Source organism: Protopterus annectens, chromosome 3.part0 (genome assembly GCF_019279795.1).
Source record: "Protopterus annectens isolate FY-2018-M chromosome 3.part0, PAN1.0, whole genome shotgun sequence".
Taxonomy (NCBI): Eukaryota; Metazoa; Chordata; order Ceratodontiformes; family Protopteridae; genus Protopterus; species Protopterus annectens.
Genome location: NC_056731.1, coordinates 1,434,457,903 through 1,434,482,324, shown reverse-complemented (window position 1 = coordinate 1,434,482,324; position 24,422 = coordinate 1,434,457,903).

Here is a 24,422-nt window from a genome sequence, read left to right as displayed (position 1 = left end):
TGCTAATACTGCATTTCTAAGAGCAACTGTCATGGCTTAGTGGTTCAGTACTTTGACTATGGTGCATGGTATCCTGAGTTTGAGCCTGGTCATTGCTTTTTTTATTTTATGACTGTCTACACAGGCTAGGAGGTGTGTCTGTGTAAAGGCAGTTTTAATACAGCTTGCTCAACGTTGCCTGCCAGTTAGCTTGTTGGCGTGGTGCGCAGCTCCGCGCAAACGGGTTATGCTGGTGTACGCGTCATTTGGCTGTCAGCACGCATATTACACTCAGCTCAGCTATGGGCACACAGTTTCAGCGTGTTTCAATGCTGCTCAACCCCGGGCACTCATTTTACACCTGTTAAACCACAGCTCACCGACGGGCAGATATACTCAGCTTGTTAGAGCATAGCTCAGCTATAGGCATTTCTGACATTTTTTTTTTATCTCACATTTCTTCAAAATACATGGCCCATTTCATTACATTTTACATAAAATATAATTATATATATGTACATATATTTCAGGGAATTGTTTCATGCTTATTTCACTAGAGATAAAAATTGATGTTGTTGTGGCTCGAACCATGACTGCCTCCTCTTCAGCCGACGTCTCTACCGCTACGCTATTGCTTCTTGGCTTACTTTGCATATTTAGATCTTATATGCTTTTCCACTGACTGCTAACTGTGGCTAAGTGACGGGCACGCACGTGCAAATGAGCGCAGTTACGGGCAAACATTTTTAAAACTTATAAAAAAATATATAACATGTTCATTTTTACATTTTATGTTTATAGTCTGTGGGGGCATGTGTTGTGTTGTGTTTGTTGACATTTAAGCGGACTCTCTCGTGGGGGTTTACTTTCGGGACTGTTACTCTTCTGGGGGAGTGTCCATTTGCAGGACTCGCCCTGCAGACATGCCCCCTACTTTCTTACACAGACCGTGTTAGCCTTGGGTGTGAGTCAGCATGGCCTCATGAATATGCATGGCATGCTGACGTCACACCGTTTAACTGTGGCCTCCATGTAAGACTTGTAACTCTTACACAGAGGCTTCCTGAATCCTGCCCTGGGTCTTGCACTATAGTAGCTCTTAATTTGTCTTTTGCCAAATATAGGAGTGTACTCACCTTGCTCCATGCCTAACACAGTAATAATAGTTTGGGTGTTATACAGACAGAAGCAAAGAGAAATTAGAGGCATAGTTTAACAACCTAGGCATTTTTATTGCAAATTAGTCTAAATATATATATATATATATATATATATATATATATATATACATACATAAACCTAAAACCTATGTGTGTGTGTGTGTGTGTGTGTGTGTGTGTGTGTGTGTGTGTGTGTGTGTGTGAGGTATATACATATATATATGGATCTATGTTGCTACATCGAAAGTATGTTAAATCGAAATGTACTACAGCAAACTCACTTTCATGAAAGTGTATTTTAGCGAAAAAGCACTTTTTCAAAAAAAAAGAAACTACAGAAAACCTACAAAAGTAAAACACTACTCAAGTTTATGCAGGGGGGCAAGCCGCCCTGCATCCCCTAGCCCCCCACCCCTCCCAACTTTAATATTCTCACTCCAAGATCGCACTACAGTGGATAAAAGGGAATATTCCCTTATTCCCACTGTACCGCGATCTAAGCAAAAGTTTGCTTAGTTGTACAATCAACAGTACATGTCAATGTACAACTAAATATACACGCAAACTGCATATTGTCTTTTTTTTGCTAAAGTACATTTTTGCTAAAATGCACTTTCGCGAAAGTGAGTTCACTGTAGTACATTTCGATTTAACTTACTTTCGATGTAAACACAAAGACCCATATATATATATATATATATATATATATATATATATAATATACATATATATATATATATATATATATATATATATATATATATATATATATATATATATATATATATATATATATATATATATATATATATATATATATATATATATGGGTCTACTTCAAAACATCTAAAACCCATAACATCGAATTTCATAACATTGAGACCAGAACATCTAAAACCCCAAACATCTAAAACCCATAACATCGAATTTCATAACATCTAACACTACAAATCACAGGAAAATAACGCGTCTATATTATGTTATCGAAATTTTACTACATCGAATCACTAAAGCTCGACCTCTAGTGATCGATGTAGTAAAACATCGAATAACATTTAAAAAAAAAGATAGAAACAAAAATAAAAACTAACTAGCCTAGACAGGGGGGCAAGCCCCCCTGCACCCCCACACCCCCCTACTTAAATATTCCAACTCCGAGACTGCACAACGTTGAGGTAAATGGAAATCTCCGTCTACAGGGATTTCCGTTTATCTGCACGATGTTCTGTGCTTTCGATGTGGTGCCAACAATATCAGCTTCGATATTGTCAGCTTTCGACATCGTGAAGTAGACCCGAAAATAACATTCCCTCTACATATGACACCAAACTTCCAAACACACTTTTTGCTACGTTTCTGCAGGGGGGCAAGCCTCCCTGCACCCCCCCCCGCATAAATTAAATATACCAACTCCAAGATCGCACTAAAGTAGGAAAAAGTAAATTTCCTAACCCCACTGTATCAAGCCCCCCTGCAGAAACGTAGTAAAAAGTGTGTTTGGTAGTTTGTTGTCATTATATGTGGAGGGGATGTTATTTTTATGTGATATGTAGTGTTAGATGTTATGAAATTCGATGTTATGGGTTTTAGATGTTTTTGGTTTTAGATGTTCTGGTCCCAGTGCTATGAAATTAGATGTTATGGGTTTTAGATGTTTTGAAGGGGACGCATATATATATATATATATATATATATATATATATATATATATATATATATATATATATATATATATATATATATATATTAAGAGAGAGAGATAGGGTTCCACAGGACTAGCAAGCTGAATATGACAATTCAAATCAAAAAATAAAAAGTGCCAGCACAGGCCAAAATGGCATAAGATAATGGAACAGGTTGTCACAAGAGTAATAAGTACAGTAGAACACTTTGTAGGTGATATGAAGATCCAGCATGGATCCGGATGTCATAAACTTGCATAAATCTAGAGAGATCCACTTAAAGTTATTAACTGCAAGTACAAGTGCCAAAGTTATTTGTGCTGGCTTATAATCTGCTGAATTTTATGTACTTGATAGCAAGTACATTCTGCAGGTATTTACTGTGACTTGTGATATGCTTTTCATCCTGCAGTGATATAAGCAGCTAGAGTGCAGGGCTACTGGAGTATACTGAGAACATGTGCTATGCTCACATGGTGCAGTTCCCCACAAACATGGGCAAAGCTGGATAAAACACCAGAAAGCAGGCAAAAACAAGCAAACAGTCAAGAGAAACTGATGAGTGTTAACAAGATAACAGCAAATAAACATTCAGAACTGCATGCTGTCCTTCTCTCACAGTAGCAAACTGTAAAAACAATTCCAAATGAAAAATATCATTAGCAGGTAACACAGGTTAGAATAATAGCTTAAAGAGCTTAAAAATGTAAAATGTCACTTTTCTGGTGCTGGAATGATCACAGAGGTGGCATTTCTGTAAATGATCAGTTCAAGTGTGTATCATAGTGCATAAAAACACAATACAACAGAAAATAAAGCAGGCAACAGCAAGCAAACAGACTGTAGAGACTAAGAGTGCTAACAAGCTAACAACAACTTCCTTGATGCCATGCGGTTAAATACACTTTGGAATATATTAAAATATATTAGAGAAATGCATAACTTAACTGTATTTACACATTTTATTGAAAATATGTGGAGAGAACGCAAGGGCCCATTTTCAGCTATAAATAAGTGACATAACAAAGTTGAGATAATAGTACAAACCATATTATGGTACAAAAATGCTATATTACAATAAGGTAACAATGATTTACAAGTGATGCATAGTTCTGTGTTTAGTAGGCAGGCAGATTACCTACTAACAGAGAGTTACACTTCACATCTGATTAATAAACACACCTTTTTTTCATCAGTGATTACTGAGTAGGACACTCACATACATAAGGCCTAAATCTGTCAGTCATCAATTATTGTTTAATCATCACTTAAACCATAACAGTCAATTGCCATTTATGTCATAGTTTTTGCTCATTATAGTTTCAGAAACCTTTTCATGATTTTATATGCAACAATATTATTTGGACCACTGGCAAATTTGTCAGTTTAAGTATTTCTTTGTAACCCTAGATCCAAGACCAGACTGTGCCTACTCCAGCCTGTCAGTGTCTGCAAATCTGGTAAGCTACCAGTAGTCCCTAGCCTAATATATTTAGCACTTCTGCTAATTATGATAAAGGCTGCTATCAAAGAGTTCAGCATCTACTAAACCTTTGGAGCATAAATCTCTTTAAAACTAACATGCATGATTCACAATGTGACATTCCTATCACTCTATATCACTAGCACATAAGTGGGTGCTCCAACCCAATGTACCACAAATGCAACTGCTTCTCACCATACTTCCAGCAACTGCTGTTCATTACCAACTCTAGTACTATCCAGGCCAGAACCTCGGCCTGTCTTGTCCTACTATCAAGGACACCTCAGTTTCCAAAATATTTATTTTTGACAATAGCCTCAATGGTGCAGTGCGTGTCTGTGCATGTGTGTGTGTGTGTGTGTGTGTGTGTGTGGGGGGGGGGGGGGTCATTCACCCATGCTTGTACACTTCAGGAAGTCTGGACAGAAGTTTATGGAATCCACTGGTTCTGTTTAAAAAGAAGCAGTGCTGACTGCAAGCTCAACTTAGAGCCTTTCTATCCAGCCTCACCTTATTCTTCTTTTGTCCAGCCATCATTTTTGTCTTCTGCAATCCAGGAGATTGTTTGTAACTCCTATCCCAACTGTGATTCACCTATGTGTGTCCTGCCCTTTCCTATCTATCCCATCAATCTAAATAGTCAGCTGACCTCTGTTAGAGGGGAAGAGAGGACTGCATATTCTGTGAACAAACTTCCCTTTTTCCTGGTAACTGCAAATGTGTCTATAAGGTCTTTATCCATACTAGACCTTAATTGTTCAAAACCTGATACTTAGTGGAATTAAATATCATAATTTAAATCTCCTGTAGGAAGATATTATTTGAAGCTTTTTACTGAGCAGTGTGGAAAGAGGAGGGTGAAGGAATTGGAACTAAACGATAAGAAGTATTTAGCAACTATTTTAGATTTAAGTGAGTAAAAAAAGGTGGAACCATGATTCAGAATAAGGATTTTCCCCAGGATTCAATAAACTAAAATCCCATGCGTGAATAGTGGCACTGCCCAAACACGGAGTTCAGAGCCTGTGCGATTCAATAAACCAGGCTGGTGGTGTGCACACGCCTGGCTGCACTATTCTGGCATGGACACCACTGAACAATGCTAATAACCTCATTTGCTGCTGCAAAACATAGAAATGAAGTAAATTAGCAATTCAGTAAGGAGGCAGGCATCCGTGACAGAATAGTGTTTGCTGCAGAAATGTATTCAGCTACTAACGGAATACACTTCTGTAAAAATCAAAATGTGGCATGACAGCTCAAAGCAAAGCATGTATTGTAATCATTATGCATGCCAACGGCCAAAAATATGGCCATTGGCATGGAATATAGTTTCAAAATTATAAAAGTAAAAGATTTTTTTTGGCCAGTTTGGGCCATTTAAGTGTAGTGCAGTGGCACGCAAATGAGATCAAGCAGAAAAAAAATGTGAAAAGACAATTATAAGTGAAATCTGCATTTTTACCATTATAGTGGGTAGCATGCAGAACCAAAACAAAAAAAAGGGAACAGTGGTTGCTAAGGAGAAAAGCCGCAGTGTAATGGTGTAACAAGGGATTAAGGTAGTGGGGTATGCAAATTAGCAAAATTTACTGAATCACAAAGTGGAAAACCATGTCCGAATGCACCTAACCATATAGGAGTTATAATTCTGCAGTGTAAGCAGGAGAAGCAGCTAATATGAAAAGGGGATGTGACGTGCTTGGTGTAAACACATTGGAGCTTCACAGCTAGCATTTGAGCTTAGCTAAGCACAGCTAAGCAAGGGTGTGTGTCTGCGGCTATATTTAATTCTTCCATGAAATGAGGAGCATGTTCGCATCCAGGGGTAGGCCATTACTGCTCAAAAGTGTTTACTTTAACTAAATGGGTTTGTGCGGCACTCACCGGGTCTTAAACATAACAAAAAATAAAAATAAAAACCCTGAAAATAGCACAATTGTTTACATTTGGGCAGTGGGTTTGTGAGGTGTGCCTCAGCTTAAAAGGGGTGGAAATGGGTAGGGAAAAAAAACAAAACAAGGGAAATAGCAGAGTAAAAGCAATCAAGTACAAATAGAGCTGGTAGTCGGAATGTATCATTGTCAGCCAATCACACAGGCAGCATCTGCAGCACAAAAGTATAAATTGTGCAAACACCTTTCAGTCTGTTTTTTTCCGACAAACTCTGTAGCATTGGTGTACACAATCGGGGGAATTTTAACCAACAGATGTTAGGGGCTGCTGTCACTTTGATACATCAGTATGTGCTAGAGGCTGAGGGTGGTGAGGAGGTTAATGCTGGCAACCACCCCAGACTGAGGAGGAGGAGAAGAGTGTTCAGACCCAGGGTAACCTACCAGGGGCTACATGATCTGGAGATAGTAGAGCGCTACAAGGTGGACAGGGACATACTTCAGCAACTCATCAAACTGTGTCAGCCTCACCTCAGACCCAGAGCCCACAGAGAGGAACCCATTCCAGTGGATACCAAGGTATGTGTAGCCTTAAGAATACTAGCTACAGGTACTTTTCAAAGACCTACTGGGGACATCATGGGGGTCTCACAGACATCTGCATCCAGGATACTCCACCAGTTCCTGGATGCCATGCTACAATATGCCAGTGAGCACATTTACTTCCCCAGCACCTGTGATGAGTGGACCAGCAATATGCACCTCTTCCACAGTGTAGCAGACTACCCAGATGTACTGGGTGTGATAGACTGCACACATATCCACATCAAAGCACCACCCATTGAACAAGGTAGAGGGTACATAAACCATAAGGGCTTCCACTCCATCAACTGCCAGGTCATGTGCAATTCCCAGGGCATTATCATGAATGTGTGTGTGCTGGCAGCCCTAAAAACTATCACAACTCCCACATCTGGGATTCCTCACAGGTGTATCAGGAATATGCCAGGGGGGACATCATGTATGGCCATCTGGTGGGGGATGCTGGCTATGCACTGGAGCCATGGATGATGACACCCATCAGAAATCCACACAAACCCACTCAAGAATGCCATAATGTGGCACATGTACAAACCAGGATCATTATAGAGTGTGTGTTCAGGATGCTCAAGTCATGGTTCCACTGCCTTGACATATCTGGTGGAGCCTTGCAGTAGTCTTCAGCCACATGTGCACACATGTTCATAGTATGTGACATGCTACACAATATGATCCTGTGGAAACAGCTGCAACATGAACAGCACGGGGAAGGACCACACAGCCCCCCACCATTGCCAAGGTCCCCACAGGCATAGAGAGACTTGGAGGAGGAACCTCCTGAGCCAGTTCCTGTAGGCAGAAGGAGGTGTGCCCTGGCCTTAGCAAAGATGTAATGCATAGCACACACACTGACATTGTAGACACCAAGGGATTGACAACTCTCTCTAACCAGCACACACAGTAAAATGGATGACACACACATCACACTACCTGTAACTTACCATGTATAGGCAGTGTACTGCATGCATCTGACATAGGCAGCCCTCAAGCACCATCCACACAACTGCTGCAGGCACAAGGTAAGTCAGTCTTCTTAACAATAAATTAATGTATTAGTATGTTTTGGCAGCATATCTATGGTATTGCTGCATGCATGCAAGGAAATGGGGTGGCCTACTGGGATAGCAGCAGACAACTGAGAGCTATGTGGGACACCAGGAAATGTTTGCCCAGTATTGGCCTCCCCACACTACACAGTAGTACCCAAGGTGACAAATCCCACTGCAGTATATATAGGGGGCCAACTAACTTGGAGGTCATAGGTCATAGGCAGTGTGGGGGTCCCATACTCACCACTCAGCCTCACCCAGAATGTTAGCTGTAGAAAACCATAAAGAAATGTCTGGCAAAGGCCCACAAATGACGACAATGTTGAAATACCCCCTACAGACTTACACAGTGATAGCACAGCAGGTCTTGAAGTTGCAGTATGGCTCTGAAGGGTAAGAAGTCTGAAACTCAAATGTATGCCATTACAATCTGACCTGTGGTCTTTAGTGATATGCCTCTAGTCTCCAAGACAGGGCACAATATTATGCTAAATGGAACCAAAATGTAAAGGAAATATCAGCACAGTCTCTGCAAATGTGTACAGTTGACAGGTACCCTCCCTCCATATTCCTACAGAAATGCAGTAACATGTATGTTTGCAGGGAAATAGCAGCAGAGCACACATTGCCAGGGCTGTCCCAATACACATGATAATGTGCTGCATGTCTATAATATGCAGGGGTCAATGAGCTATGTATATATGTGGTTAACACTGTCAGGATTTGTCCAGCACATATTCCCAGCTGTTGTGTTGTAGTGACATAGGTACAGTGCTGTCTTGACAGGGCCATGTTCAGAGAACTGCAGTGTCAACTATTATGCATGTCAGCTACACTTATGGTAGGAGATGTACACACTATCCAGATGTCAATATATGTTAATGCAGAAAAGCTGTACAGCTCATGGACAAGAGGCCACACATATGGACAGTACACAACTTGGAGTAACTTACACAGTGTCTACCATACCTCTCAACTGTGCAGACCTATTGCAGAATGTCCAGAGGTTTGCATCATAATTATAGTCTGCATAACATGAAATAGTGGTTATCTGGCAATTCACTGGCAAATCACGCAAGACTAAGGTCAGAACATAATGACAGATTGCAGTGTCAGACTGTATACCCATAGAAACATGCATGCTAATGCAAAACCTGTTATTGAATCACTTTTCTAGGTTTGTAAGGCCAATACTTAAAAATGGTCTCTATATTTAAGCCTCCATCCCCCAATCACTTATGGTGTTGTCCAGATGTCTGCCTCTCAGAAGTTGAGAGGTATGGTGCCTAGTAGGACAGCAGGTACCTGAAGGTCAGTGTAATGCCAGTGTATAAAAGTCTTCCACCTTTCTGTGTCAGCACTGACAACATGTCCGTTGCCAAAAGCCATATCCCTGGAATGACACAGGTTGTCACAGAAGGAATACAAGTATGCCTTATATATCTGTTCTGCTTGTCCTGACATTGCATTTTCCTGCCAACTGTTTGCTAAACAAGAAAAGGTCATGTCAAAACAGCAATGACAGACAGTGGGGAAGCAGACATCAAACCCATAACAGCAAACAAGCACTTACCAATCTGGTCTCACAACTGTCTATGTTTGGCAGAACATGATTAATTTCCTATCTTCACGTGTGGGCCTTTATCTGACTGTCATATTTTAGCCTGTGCAGATGTCAGTCTATGATGATATCCAATAAATACAACTCCAGACAAATGCCAGATACTTTAATAAAACAACAAAGCTTTCGATTACAAATCCTTCTTCAGTGTTAGAATACCTATACTGAATTCTAAAACCTTAAATAGTCAATTAAACAGTCACGTGATAACAGCCAGCCTATAAACACAAAAATATACAATAATCATTTAACTACTTTAAAATTGTTTCTATGCATAAACGTATATATTAAACATACATAATAAAATTCATAAAACCATTCATTATCTTATTTCTTTCTGCTTTTTAATTAATATTGGTTTAATAGTCAGTGCATTATTTAGTCCTGGTTTCACATCAGCTCTCAATCTAATTATCCAGGTATATTCTCTATTCTCTAGAACATTGTTTAGGTCCCCACCCCTAATCTGCTTATGTACTATGTCTATTACTCTAAATTTAAAGCTGTGGGTAATTCCATTTTCCATTACATGCTTACTTAAGGTGGGATTTTCCATTCTCCTACGTATATTTGACTTATGCTCTATAATACGATCTTTAAGTTTCCTGCTGCTTTTACCAACATAAAAACATGAGCACACCGTACAAACCACATTATAAGAAGACTGCAGCGGAAAATTTTCTCCATGCTTCCAGCATGCACAGTGATTCCTTGATTGAATCTCTCCCATTTGGTGAGTTCAAAAGAATAGGGAGACACATTTCAGAAAAGAATTTGATTCCAGTGGAATTCAATAAGGTGGAAGGAAAGTTATTAGAGAGGGGATATTCTGTCATGAGTGTTAAAAAAGCTAGAAGAAGGGTGGAGAATGAGTTGGGCATCACTAGAAGGTCCAGCAATAGGGTGAGATTTAGGGGGATGGGATACTCTGGAAATCATGATATTCATGGTAAAAATAGTGGTGGTGCCAAGGAATCTAATGGAAAAATATTTTTTGTAACCAGATTTTCCCATTTTTCTCAAACTTTGAAGGGACTAGTGGATAGATTTTGGCCAATTATTTGTGAAGATGAGAAGATAGGAAAACTCTTTCCATCACGGGTGACCTTTTCATATAAGAGATATTTTAATCTCAGGGAAATTCTAAACTTTAGAAAAAATGGTGAAGGGGGTGAAGATGATAGAAAGGGATCATTTAGGTGTGGAAAATGTAAAGTGTGTAAGTGGATTAGGAATTTGGATGGTTGCAAAATTAATGGGGTTAAATACAATGCCACGGAATTTTATAATTGCAACTCAACTGGGGTTGTGTATATTATAGGATGTGGCTGTGAGGGACAAAATTGGTACATAGGACAAACCACTAGAAGGGTTAAATTAAGGATTTTGGAACACCTAGGAGATATAAGGCACAAGAGGCTGGAGAGCCCAGTGGGAAAACATTTTATTGACAATCATGGGGGGGTCCCAGATGGATTTGTCTTCAGTGTATTAGGTAGACCTAATGTATTTGGGAATGAGGCCATTTTTCATGAAAAATTACTTTTGATGGAGTCAAGGTTCATTCTTAATTTAAAAACTATATTTCCGAATGGGATGAATATGGAGGTGTAATGTGTTTTCCACATAAGAATTTTGTTAGTAATTTTTCAGTAATTTTTTCAGTAATTTTTTCAGTAATTTTAATTTCTTCACATATTTCTTAATATTTTCTAAATATTTTCTAATATTCAGGGAAATGTGATTGCCTGCAAGGGCAACATTATGTGAACAACAGGTATACACATTATTAGTAATAATATTTATATTCATGTATATATTATCAGAGGTATTTATGAAATGAATGTTATTTATTCTCCAGTTAACATGTTGTATAGTTGTGCTTAAGAAATGCCAAATTTGTTTGCTTCATGTAGTAATGAAATGATTGTAACTATTTAATTGGGGGATGGTGCATCAATTATTTAATTAAAAGATTTGTATAAAAATGGGTGGAGCATTAAGTAAAATGTATTCCAGGAGAAGGCGAAGGCCGAGGTACCAGAATTAAAAATTTCAATTGCAGTAGTCGGTGTTCTTCATTCTGTATTTTGTATACACACCGTACAGGTTGCCAGGTAAACAATATTTTCTGTATTACATGTTGCCATACATTTAAATATAAAATTTTCTTTAGTTATTGGATGAATAAATGAAGTAGTGTCATTTTTAAAAAATATTGTCACAGCAAGTACAATTTATACAGGGGTAGGTACCCATTTTAAAACTATTTCACCTTCCATTATTCTGTTTTGGAAAGTCTTTATAGCATAGTTTGAGTTTCAGATTTTGAGCATTTTTATATGCAAAGAAAGGCCTATTTTCCAATATCTGGCCTATTTCAGCCATAGCCATCAAAATGCCCCAATTCTTTTCTCTTACCTTCTTCACCTGCTCGGTTCTTAAATCATAAGTTGTTAAGTATCTTACTACTTCTGCTTTATGTATATTCATTGTTGCGCTTTATTCCCTAATATTAAATGCCACCATATTATTAACTTTTCTAGCTTCTAAAGTTTCTTTTACATACTGGTTGACCATTCTATATGGGTAACCCCTTTCTAAAAATTCAATAGCCATATCATTTAATTGTTCTTCACATACTCCATCATCAGTATTCAGCCTACTCACCCTTAACATTTGGGATTTTACTATTCCTTTGAATATATGCGGTGGATGCATACTGTTCTTATGTACATATCTACTAACTTGTACTTCTTTTTTATGTACACTGGTCTCAATATTTTCACCCATCCTTTCTATAGTCACATCTAAGAAAGCTATCTTTTTTGGGGAGCAAACTATTTTAAACCGGAAAAATGCTGTAGTACTCTCTAAATAGTGTACAAAACTTCTCAAAGTATCTTCAGTCCCTTTCCACACCAAAAAGCAATCATCTACATATCTACCATATTATAGTATATTCTCTTTCCCCTCATTTCCTGTACGAAACATCATATTTTTCTCCCATTGATGCAGTACTAAATTAGCATAGGTGTTAGCCACTGCTGTACCCATGGCTACACCTGTTATCTGTAAATATGGTTCCTCATCAAATAGAAACACATTCTTTATCAAAACTATATCAGATAGATGGCATATATTCTCTATCTCTCCCGCTTGTATGTCTGTTTCCTCATTCAGGAAACTATGGATTGCCTCTATCCCATATTCATTGGGTATAATCGTAAAGAGTGAATCTACATCTAGTGTAGCAAAGATGTAGTTTACAGTACTTTCAGATATATGCCAGTTCTTTAATTTATGTAAAAAGTCATTAGTATCTTTTAAATAACTAGCATATAAAGGCAGATATTTACTTAAATTTCCTGAAGGTATATCAATATTGGTTCTGTAATCTACCCCCTTCCTGATACTATTAGTCTCATTGGGGGGTGTGCTAATGATTTGTGCAGTTTCGGTATACCATATATAATCAGTATTTTTGGACATGATACAGTGAAAAAATTAAACAATTCTATTGATAGACCATTATTAAATTGCATATCATAAATGGCCATATTATACTCACTAATACACACCTTTATCTCTTGAAAAGTAGTATTTTTAAAAGTTTTTTCATCTTGCAGGAATGTATACATAACATTCACATAATCTTCTTTATCCATTAGAACTATTGCTCCCCCTTTATCAACCTGCTTAATCACTATTTCATCATTCATCATTAGTTGCTGTAAACCTCTACTCTGCTGTAAACCTCTACTCTCCTGGGTTGTCAAGTTATAGTATTTCTTTTCCAAATTTTTAGCATACAATTGCCTTAGTTCATTTTCACAGATATCATGAAATGCTGTAACTATAGGATAACTAGTTGGTATAAACACACTTTTCCTTTTACATACATCATTTAGACTGTTACTCTGACTTTCTTTAAATATTAACTTCAAATTAATTCTTCTAGCAAACATTTTTAAGTCTGTTAAAGCATCAACAATAGTGTCCATGTAGGTAGGAATGAACTTCATTCCCTTTTGTAGCAGTGTCTCATGTTCTGTTGATAAGGCAAAACTTGAAAGGTTTACAATACCTGTTGATGCCCTAGTCAGCATCTTGCTGTTTTGTTCTGAGCAAATGGGCTGCTGTTCTTTCGTTTCACCACGTTCCTCATATGCTTGCCCAGCTGCTCTTGTATGGGACATTCCCTGATAGGATTTTGTAAATTTAAACTTATTTTCTCGGCTACTTCCAGCCAAAATGGTGTTTTTAAAAAATCCATCTTTTTAGTTGCAGTTTTATCCACCATTTCTTTCGGTGATATATGCGAATTGTCTATCACATGCTGCAGTGTAGGAGCATTTTGATGCTCCTTTACCCCGTCTTTCACTGTACACTCTCGACTCTGCTCTCCTGAGCCAGATCTTTCACCTTCTCGTTCTCGCGTTGTTTCCTTGAAGATCTCTCCTTCCTGATTTTGCGTCATTCGCAAGCTCATCACCTCATGAATATTCATAGTGTCTCTGCTAGCTACACCCATTCTCAGAGTGTTATCTAGCATTATTTGATCTAAGTAGTACATTTCCACTTTCCGATTGTTAGTGGTTGCATTAACTCTTATTGTTTTTGCCAAAAGAAGATTTGCCCCATTTTATAATCATTGATGTTTCTCAACAACTTTTGTTTTTTTGTAGATTCTAGTTTAGTATCTAATTGCTGAAATCTATTTAGCATCAATTGATAGTGATGTGCTAGACCGGAGCAATGCATATTTCAGAGTTCATTTTCCAATTTCAGTATTTCATTTACCATTTCAGACTCTATTGGTGCAAAAAAGTTATTCATCAATAGCATATACTCACTGCTCAATTTAAAATTTAGCTGTTGCCATTTCTTTAAAAGTTCAGGGTATGTATTAGCATAGGATGGCATAGTTTTTATTTGCAAACCTCTTGGTACTATTCCCAGCTCCAAATAAGCATTAAAGCTTAGTCGCTGCCATTGGAGCCGTTTGAAGGTTTGAACCTTCCTTTCCAATGTCAGTATACGCTCAGTTAAACCTTCCATCTGCTAGGGAGCGACTCCCATAGTTTCTACTGTAGTAGCTGCTATTTGTAGTAATGGATTACCTTCTGTTGTAAGAAGTCCTTTCAATGTACGCTGGTTTGCAGTATTCTCCATATCAATGATAGAGATATTCAAGTAATTGTGTGGCTGGCTGCCCTTTTGTAAAGCCCAACGCTCAAAATCCAACCTCTCACCAAAGTTACAAGAAAATAAGGTCCAGACAGTGATAAAGCTGAAACTGTAGCCAGGTGCATGAATCCAATAAATACAACTCCAGACAAATGCCAGATACTTTAATAAAACAACAAAGCTTTCGGATTACAAATCCTTCTTCAGTGTTAGAATACCTATACTGAATTCTAAAACCTTAAATAGTCAATTAAACAGTAACATGATAACAGCCAGCCTATAAACACAAAAATATACAATAATCATTTAATTACTTTAAAATTGTTTCTATGTATAAAAGTATATATTAAATATACATAATAAAATTCATAAAACCATTCATTATCTTATTTCTTTCTGCTTTTTAACTAATATTGGTTTAATAGTCAGTGCATTATTTAGTCCTGGTTTCATATCAGCTCTCAGTCTAAGTATCCAGGTATATTCTCTATTCTCTAGAACATTGTTTAGGTCCCCACCCCTAATCTGCTTATGTACTATCCCCGGGATTCATAAAGCTTGCGCCAGGCGCAGGCATAGCGTAGGCGGTATAATGCCAAATATGGCAGCCGAGTGATTCAGGTACGATCCAATTCCATGTGTACTACCAGCGTACGACAGATCTGCGCAACTTTCGGCTCATGTATGCTAATCTCTCCATGTGCAGTAGTGCAGCATGCAAATGAAGGTACATAGTGATTCATGGAGTGGTGCAGGCGTAGCCTAAGCATACAGAAATGTAAACCAAAAAAAAGGTTTACATTTTTCCAAACAGAACATTGGAGCCATGAAAGCGGATTAATCTTACATATTACAAAGTTAACATATGCCAATGGCTAAATATACAGCCAATGGCATAAAAGAAAAAAAATGCACAACACATAAAAAATAATGCACAACACATAAAAAATAACATTTAATGTCATGGCCACATTAATGCAAAGTACAACCGCAGGGCATGTGTGCGCAAATGGGAACACAAGGAAAATATATCCAGATGTCATAAAATTGCAATGTAACACAAATCATGATTTCACCATAATAGTCAATAGTATGGATGCTACACCACAACCAAGGTGCAAGGGTTGCTAAGGGTCTGTGACAGTGTTCGGCGCGGTAACTATGAATTAGTAGTCAATGCCATGCAAATGAGGCAAGTAATACTGAATCGCAAATGTCCCAACGGCCTAAGGATGTACCATGCGGTGCAGCTGTACAACACCGAATAGTGGCCTGGGGGTATACATGACATCAGCAGTGGAGTGTACCACCATAGCTGTAAGCACATTGGAGCATTGCTAATCCAGGTTGCCCTTTGCTAAGCAAAGCTGCAGGATAGGGGTGTAGATGTAGCCATAGCTTTGCTTAGCTGAGAGCACACATGGTGACCGAAAGCGCATGTGTACATGGATGACAATGCGCTCAAAACCCGGTAAACGGCTGTGCGCGGCACGCACCACAGCTGAAACAGGAAGGTTATGGGAAGACAATAAGGAAATGCCGCACTAGGGTAATTTGAGTACAACTGAGTAATTAACACCTATTAACTCACAGTGGGCCATTGACGGTAGCTAACAATGCTGCTAGTAGCAACCTGCAGAACAGGATAGGGGAGGTGCCAGGATTGCAAAGAAAAGAACTGCAGAGCAAAGCAAACCTGCAGTAGATCGGCTATAGAACACATTTCACAACACAATCCTGGGTTGGGAAAGTACAAAACAAGAAAGCAGGCTGCTGGATGCATGCCTGACAATGGGAGGTGAATCGTTATGAAAAGTGAAGGCAAGGGCAAGAGGTGATCCACGGCAGCTAAATGTGATTCAACACCAAAGGCACCATAATAGTAGTACCTGCAGTAAAACACATAAGTAAGATACCCTGCAGCTCTGATTGTACATACACACCCTATGACATCATCAGTGTCCAAAGCACAATAGTATAAAGTATGAAGGCACCTCACATACACTCGTGTATTCCCAAACACTGCACCATCGGTGTAAACAGACAGGGAGCTTTTACAATGTACTTGTTGGGAGCTGCCATAGCTGTGATTCATCAACATGTGTTGGAGACTGAAGGTGGTGTGGAGGATGATGCTGACAACCACCTCAGGCCCCGGAGGAGGAGAAGAGTGTTCAGACCAAGGGTAACCTACCAAGGGCTAAATGATCTGCAGATAGTAGAGCATTACAGGTTGGACAGGGACATCGTACAGCAAATCATTGAACTGTGCCGGCCACGCCTCAAAGCCAGAAACAACAGAGGAGAACCCATCCCAGTGGACACGAAGGTATGTGTAAGCTTGAGAATATTAGCCACAGGTACCTTTCAAAGGCCAACTGGAGATATCATGGGGATCCCACAGGCATCAGCATCCAGGGTACTCCACCAGTTCTTGGATGCCATGTTACCACATGCCAATGAGCATATATACTTCCCCCGAACTCAGGAGGAGTTGGCCAGCAATATGTGCCTCTTCCACCATGTGGCAGACTACCCGGAGGTACTGGGTGCAATAGACTGCATGCACATACATATCAAGTCACCACCCAGTGAGCATGGTAGGCGCTACATAAACCGCAAGGGATACCACTACATCAACTGCCAGGTTGTGTGCAATGCCCAGGGCATTATCACAGATGTGTGTGCTGGCGGCCCTGGAAGCTACCATGACTCCCACATCTGGCATGCCTCACAGCTGTACCAGGTATTTGTCAGGGGGGACATCCCATATGGCCACCTTGTGGGGGATGCTGGCTATGCACTGGAGCCGTGGATGAAGACTCCCATCAGAAATGCACACACACTCATGCAAGAATGCCATAATGAGGCACACACACAAACCAGAATCATCATAGAGTGTGTGTTTGGGATGCTGAAATCATGGTTCTGTTGCTTGGACATATCTGGTGGAGCCTTGCTGTACTCTCCAGGCACATGTGCCCACATCTTCATATTATGTGCCATGCTACATAATATGATCCTGTGGAAACAGCTGCAGCAGGGACATAATGGTGAAGGCCCTCACAGCCCACCGCAATTGCCAAGGGCATCACAGGCACAAAGGGATTCAGACCACGAACACCCTGTGCCAGCCCAAGTAGGCAGACGGAGGCGAGCCCAATATGCCCATGCCTTGGCAAAGAGGGAACGTATAGCACATACACAGACAGTGTAGGCCCCTACGGACTGACACACTTCTCCACCTGCACACACAGTAAAATAGATGGCACACACACACAGCCATCTGTAAATTGACATGTATAGGTGGTCTACTGTGTGCATCCTAAATAGGCAGCCCTCAACTATTGCACACACAACAGCTATCGGTACAAGGTAAGTCAACACCTGAACAGTAAATTAAGCTAACAGCATGTGTTGATACTGTATGTATAGGTTCCTAGGTACATCAGTAGGTACATGCCTGATTGTCAGAGGCCATTCATCAGCCTAGCCAAAATGTGTCTGCTGTCACCACCCCATTGATTAACTAACTGTCCCTCTGTGGAGCAGAGCCAATTCCGGGATCCCTGGGGTGTAACCACTGTTCCCCACCCACTCTGCAATGATTCCCTGGTGTGTTAATGAAGGGCTCCATATAATGTAATCATGGATGTAGTTCAAAAGCATGGGGAGAACCCATGACAGGTATCTGTCACCCCAGCATTCTCCAGTTATGGTTGTGGCAAGGTGTAGCACATTACAGTGTGTGGCTCACTGTGACATGGATTCCCATAGCTGGAAGCAATAGTTATAATGGATAAAGAAGATTATGTCAATGCTATGTATACATTCCTGCAAGATGAAAAAACTTTAAAAAATATTACATTTCAAGAGATAAAGGTGTGCATTAGTGAGTATAATATGGCCATGTATGATATGCAATTTAATAACGGTCTATCAATAGAATTGTTTAATTTTTTCACTGTATCATGTCCAAAAATACTGATTATATATGGTATACCGAAACTGCACAAATCATTAGCACACCCCAATATCGGTATACCTTCAGGAAAGTTTAAGTAAATATCTGCCTTTATGTGCTAGTTATTTGAAAGATACTAATGACTTTTTACAGAAATTAAAGAACTGGCATATATCTGAAAGTACTGTAAACTACATCTTTGCTACACTAGATGTAGATTTACTCTTTACGGTTATACCCAATGAATATGGGATAGAGGCAATCCGTAGTTTCCTGAATGAGGAAACAGACATACAAGCGAGAGAGATAGAGAATATATGCCATCTATTTGATATAGTTTTGACAAAGAATGTGTTTCTATTTGATGAGGAACCATATTTACAGATAGCAGGTGTAGCCATGGGTATAACAGTGGCTAACACCTATGCTAATTTAGTACTGCATCAATGGGAGAAGTATATGATATTTGGTACAGGAAATGAGGGGAAAGAGAATATACTATATTATGGTAGATATGTAGATGATTGCTTTTTGGTGTGGAAAGGGACTGAAGATACTTTGAGACGTTTTGTACACTATTTAGATAGTACTACAACCTTTTTCCGGTTAAAAATAGTTTGCTCCCCAAAAAAGATAGCTTTCTTAGATGTGAGTATAGAAAGGAAGGGTGAAAATATTGAGACCAGTGTACATAAAAAAGAAGTACAAGTTAATAGATATGTACAAAAGAACAGTATGCATCCATCGCATATATTCAAAGGAATAGTAAAATCCCAAATGTTAAGGGTGAGTAGGCTGAATACTGATGATCGGGTATGTAAAGAACAATTAAATGATATGGCTATTAAATTTTTAGAAAAGGGGTTACCCATATAAAATGGTCAACCAGTATGTAAAAGAAACTTTAGAAGCTAGAAAAGTTAATAATATGGTGCCATTTATTATTCGGGAACAAAGCGCAACAATGAATATACATTAAGCAGAAGTAGTAAGAAACTTAACAACTTATAATTTAAGAACTGAGCAGGTAAAGAAGGTAAGAGAAAAGAATTGGGGCATTTTGATGACTATGCCTGAAATAGGCCAGATATTGGAAAATAGGCATTTCTTTGCATATAAAAATGCTCAAAATCTGAAACTCAAACTATGCTATAAAGACTTTCCAAAACAGAACAATGGAAGGCAAAATAGTTTTAAAATGGGTACCTACCCCTGTATAAATTGTACTTGTTGTGATGATATTTTTTAAAATGACACTGTTTCATTTATTCATCCAATAACTAAAGAAAATTTTGTATTTAAATGTACGGCAACATGTAATACAGAAAATATTGTTTACCTGGCAACCTGTACAGTGTGCTCATGTTTTTATGTTGGTAAAAGCAGCAGGAAACTTAAAGATCGTATTATAGAGCATAAGTCAAATATATGTAGGAGAATGGAAAATAATGCCTTAAGTAAGCATGTAATGGAAAATGGAATTACCCACAGCTTTAAATTTAGAGTAATAGACATAGTACATAAGCAGATTAGCAGTGGGGACCTAAACAATGTTCTAGAGAATAGAGAATATACCTGGATAATTAGATTGAGAGCTGATATGAAACCAGGACTAAATAATGCACTGACTATTAAATCAATATTAGTTAAAAAGCAGAAAGAAATAAGATAATGAATGGTTTTATGAATTTTATTATGTATATTTAATACATACTTTTATACATAGAAACAATTTTATAGTAATTTTTGTGTTTATAGGCTGGCTATTATCATGTGACTGTCTAATTGACTATTTAAGGTTTTAGAATTCAGTATAGGTATTCTAACACTGAAGGATTTGTAATCTGAAAGCTTTGTTGCTTTATTAAGGTATCTGGTGTTTGACTGGAGTTGTATTTATTGGATTCGTGCACCTGGCTACAGTTTCAGCTTTAACGCTGTCAGGACCTTATTTTCTAGTCTATGATGGTATGACAGCTAGGCCCACATGTAGCCTCATAATAACATATAGCAACACAAACCATTTAAGGACCACAGCAAATGGAGTGGTGCAATGCTAGACAACCTGCTAAATAGGTACACTTAGAGGTGTGAAGTCCACAACCCTGCGTGGGATGTAACAGCATGTACCCTGCCCACATCAGAATTACTAATACATAGCAGCAGCCACTGTGGCCAATGCCTGGTGACTGGACTACAGAAGGATAAAGAGACACACATAAGGTGAAGGGGAACCACTGGCCCGACAAATGGAGAATGTGCACACCAGAGCAAATTGTGCAGTAACATAGGTGCCATGCAGTGTAAGGGGTCAGTAAATATCACCTGCAAATACACAACACACACCCATGTAAGTGGAGGTCCACAACAAAACAAAATCCAAACAATGGACACCTCAGAGACAAAATCACATGAGAACCCCACAAACCTACATACCACAGACCATGCAGACTCCACACACAAGGGTCTTGCAAACACTGAGGGTTACTCCATTCCCCAAACACCTACCCTACACAGATAGGCTAGCCCTGTCCCTCTACACCATTCCATACAGACTCTACTGAGGTGACCCCTGTCTGGCATACAAAGCAATCCAGACCTTGACTTGATGGGACTGTAGGACATCTTGAACTCAAGGCCCACTCCATAAACCTGTAGGTGTAGCATCAACCTGGGCTGTGATATCAGTATGGCTTTCTGGTGTGACAGATATGTGTACCACACACTCCCCCATCTGTTGAATTCACTCCTTGTCAACAGCAAGCCAAGTGCCTCAATACCCCTAGTGATGTGCTCCCTGTATAAGTACATGAGAAACAAAGAAGACAGTCCTGTGATCCCACCTGTGTCATGTCTTAACATGTGCTACACTCTCATCTGCATGGGTTATAAGGGCTTCAGGGCCAATGCCCTACTAATGTCATAGCAAACCACCAACCTATACACAACTGTCTGTCAGTCATTCACCACATTTCTCTGTACTGCTCTGCCACTGACATACCTGGAACTCACAGTGCTATTTGGAATATACTACACTTATAATGGACATGTCTGCACAGTAGAATGTACTCTGCACCCACATCCATACTTCCCAATATCTGACAGCAAGAATTCTGGACAAGGTAATAAATAAAAGTGGGACAAAGGCAAAATGATAGGCATATGTTGTAAAGATTGTGCTTACATACTGAGAACATTGGTAGGATGAGGGGTTTTGCATTAGCAGGAATTGTCTGAACGTTATGTAGTCTGAAATGGTAATGTCTGTCATTATGTTGTAATGTCAGTCTTCAATTATATGCAACTAACTTGCCAGCAAAACACAAGTTTATGTAGACTGGATGAAACTTCTAGGCAAACACCTGGACAATCTGCCAATAAATGTACAGTTGAAAGGTATGGCCACACCAGGATATGACTTCTTAGGTAAGAAAGATACCACACATGGAGGAGATCCCCAGCCAGTATATCACCAAGCTGTTGAACTGTTTACACAGTGACATCAGTCAACTGGTAGTAGCCACACCTCCCAACTGGCCTTGTTGGGTAAGAATGTATATAGCCAGGCTCAAAATATTGGTCTGTGCATCATACATCTTGTATTCATCTGGTAAAGCGCTGTGATGATATGAGGATGTTTGTCACTAGGTAAAGACACAATACATTGCAGGGTCAGACTACAGATATGTCAGAAAATGTCTGCTAAACAAACCCAGAACTCATAGGAAAGTCCTGTTTACTTCTGAGAGGTATGTCTGTAGCACAAAACACCCCAGACTAAAGTACACATATCTCTGGAATGGAGTCTCACTCTTACTATAGAAGGTCACACCAGGCATGCTCTTACACTTAGAGAATCACAGGCCATGTTGGAACCCACATCAGACTATATGACTGTATTGTGTATATATGTCTTTGCATACAGACAGCTACATACACCTTAACTGTCCCTACACACACCCATCAGACAGGATTACCCTCAGCTAGCTGTAGGTGGCCCATATGTGATATATCTGCATTTGTTGTGTGTGATACACAGACATATATATGGGCAACAACTAACAATATGTCAAACATACACACACACACACACACACACACACACACACACACACACACACACACACACAGACACACACACATATATGTGGGGATGTGAGAGACAAACAGTGATAGAGAGAGAGAGAGACACAGGGGGACACACACAGAGTGAGTCACACACACAGATACCCTGAATGGCATAGAGTGATGTCCTGCTGCAGACAGTGGCATACAGGTCATAACCAGTCGTACGTGCCAGCATGAAGGTGAGCCCCAGTGTGTAATAGTTCTGAGATGGGCATTATAATATCATGTCACCTGCGTGCGCGCGCGCGCGTGTGTGTGTGTGTGTGTGTGTGTGTGTGTGTGTGTGTGTGTGTGTGTGTGTGTGTGTTTGTGTGTGTGCATATGTCTGTAGGTTTAAGTATTAGGAGGCTGTTCCCACTCAGTACACTTCCCATTGCCCTACTTCACAAGATCTGCTACTGTCATTCACCTTAGAACTACCATTGGACACCTATCATCCCTATAAGCTCTGTAGCATGTGCAATAACTGCATAATACTATAGTACAACAAAACTAAATAGGTAGGGGTTCTAAGCTCAGTCCTGGCAAATATATGTGTGAGAGTGAGGGAGTGTATGTTTGTTTGTAGGTGAAGTAGTTTTAGGCCATTCCCATCTACAATACTTCCCAGTGCCCTATTTTCACAGTCCCGCTGATGTCATTGCCCTTAGTAGTACCTATGGACAGCACTCAGCCCTATAATCTCCATGGCGCATGTAATAACTAAGTAACAGTATAGTACAGATAACTAGATAGGCAGGGGTTCTACACTCAGTTGTGGCAAATGTGTTTGTGTGTGTGAAGGTGTTTGTAAGTGTGCATATTTGTAGGGTAATGTATTTTGATGCCCTTCCCACCCAGTACATTTCCCATTGCCATACTTTACAAGGGCTATTGATGTAATCACCCTAGACATACGTTGTGACACTGTTAAATCCTGTAAGCAAAACGGTGCATGTGATAACTGTGTAACACTGTAGTATACATAACTAGATAGGTAGGGGTTCTAATCTCAATACTGACAACTGTGATACTGTGTACGTTTGAGACTCACATCAGTGTGTGTTTGGGTGAGATTCATATCCTCTGGGGGTGTGGATTATATCATTTTGAGGTGTGTGCCACCCAGTACATGTCCCATTCCCCTACTTTACAAGGCCTGCGGATGTCATTCACCCTAGATGTACCTGTATACACTTGTCAGCCCTCTAAGCTCTGTGGCATGTGCAATAACTGTGTAATACTATAGTGAAAATAGTTAGATAGGTAGGGGTTCTATTCTCAAAATGAACTATATTAGTGTGTGAAACTTATCCCCTGTGGCTGTTGTGTGTGTAGATTTTAGAATTTTAAGGCCTGTTGACCACCCTACTCATGACATTAATTTAAAGGACCTGATAATGGCATCTGCTTCACATGCACCATGTAACACTATACCGCCCATACCAGTCATCTGTACAGATGTACATGGGATATCCACATGTTTGCAACCTATATGTGGTCTGTGTCCACTGACAATGAGCGTTCCTGTGATATCATTGCCAAATATGTCACAGTTACCGTACTGACACACATGCCAGCATCAGACATCGTACCTGACTGACACATCATGCTGATACAAAGTCTGTCACACTGTTACTTGTGCAGGTATGTAGGAGCAGTAGACAAGACAAATCGCTATGTCTGGTGGGT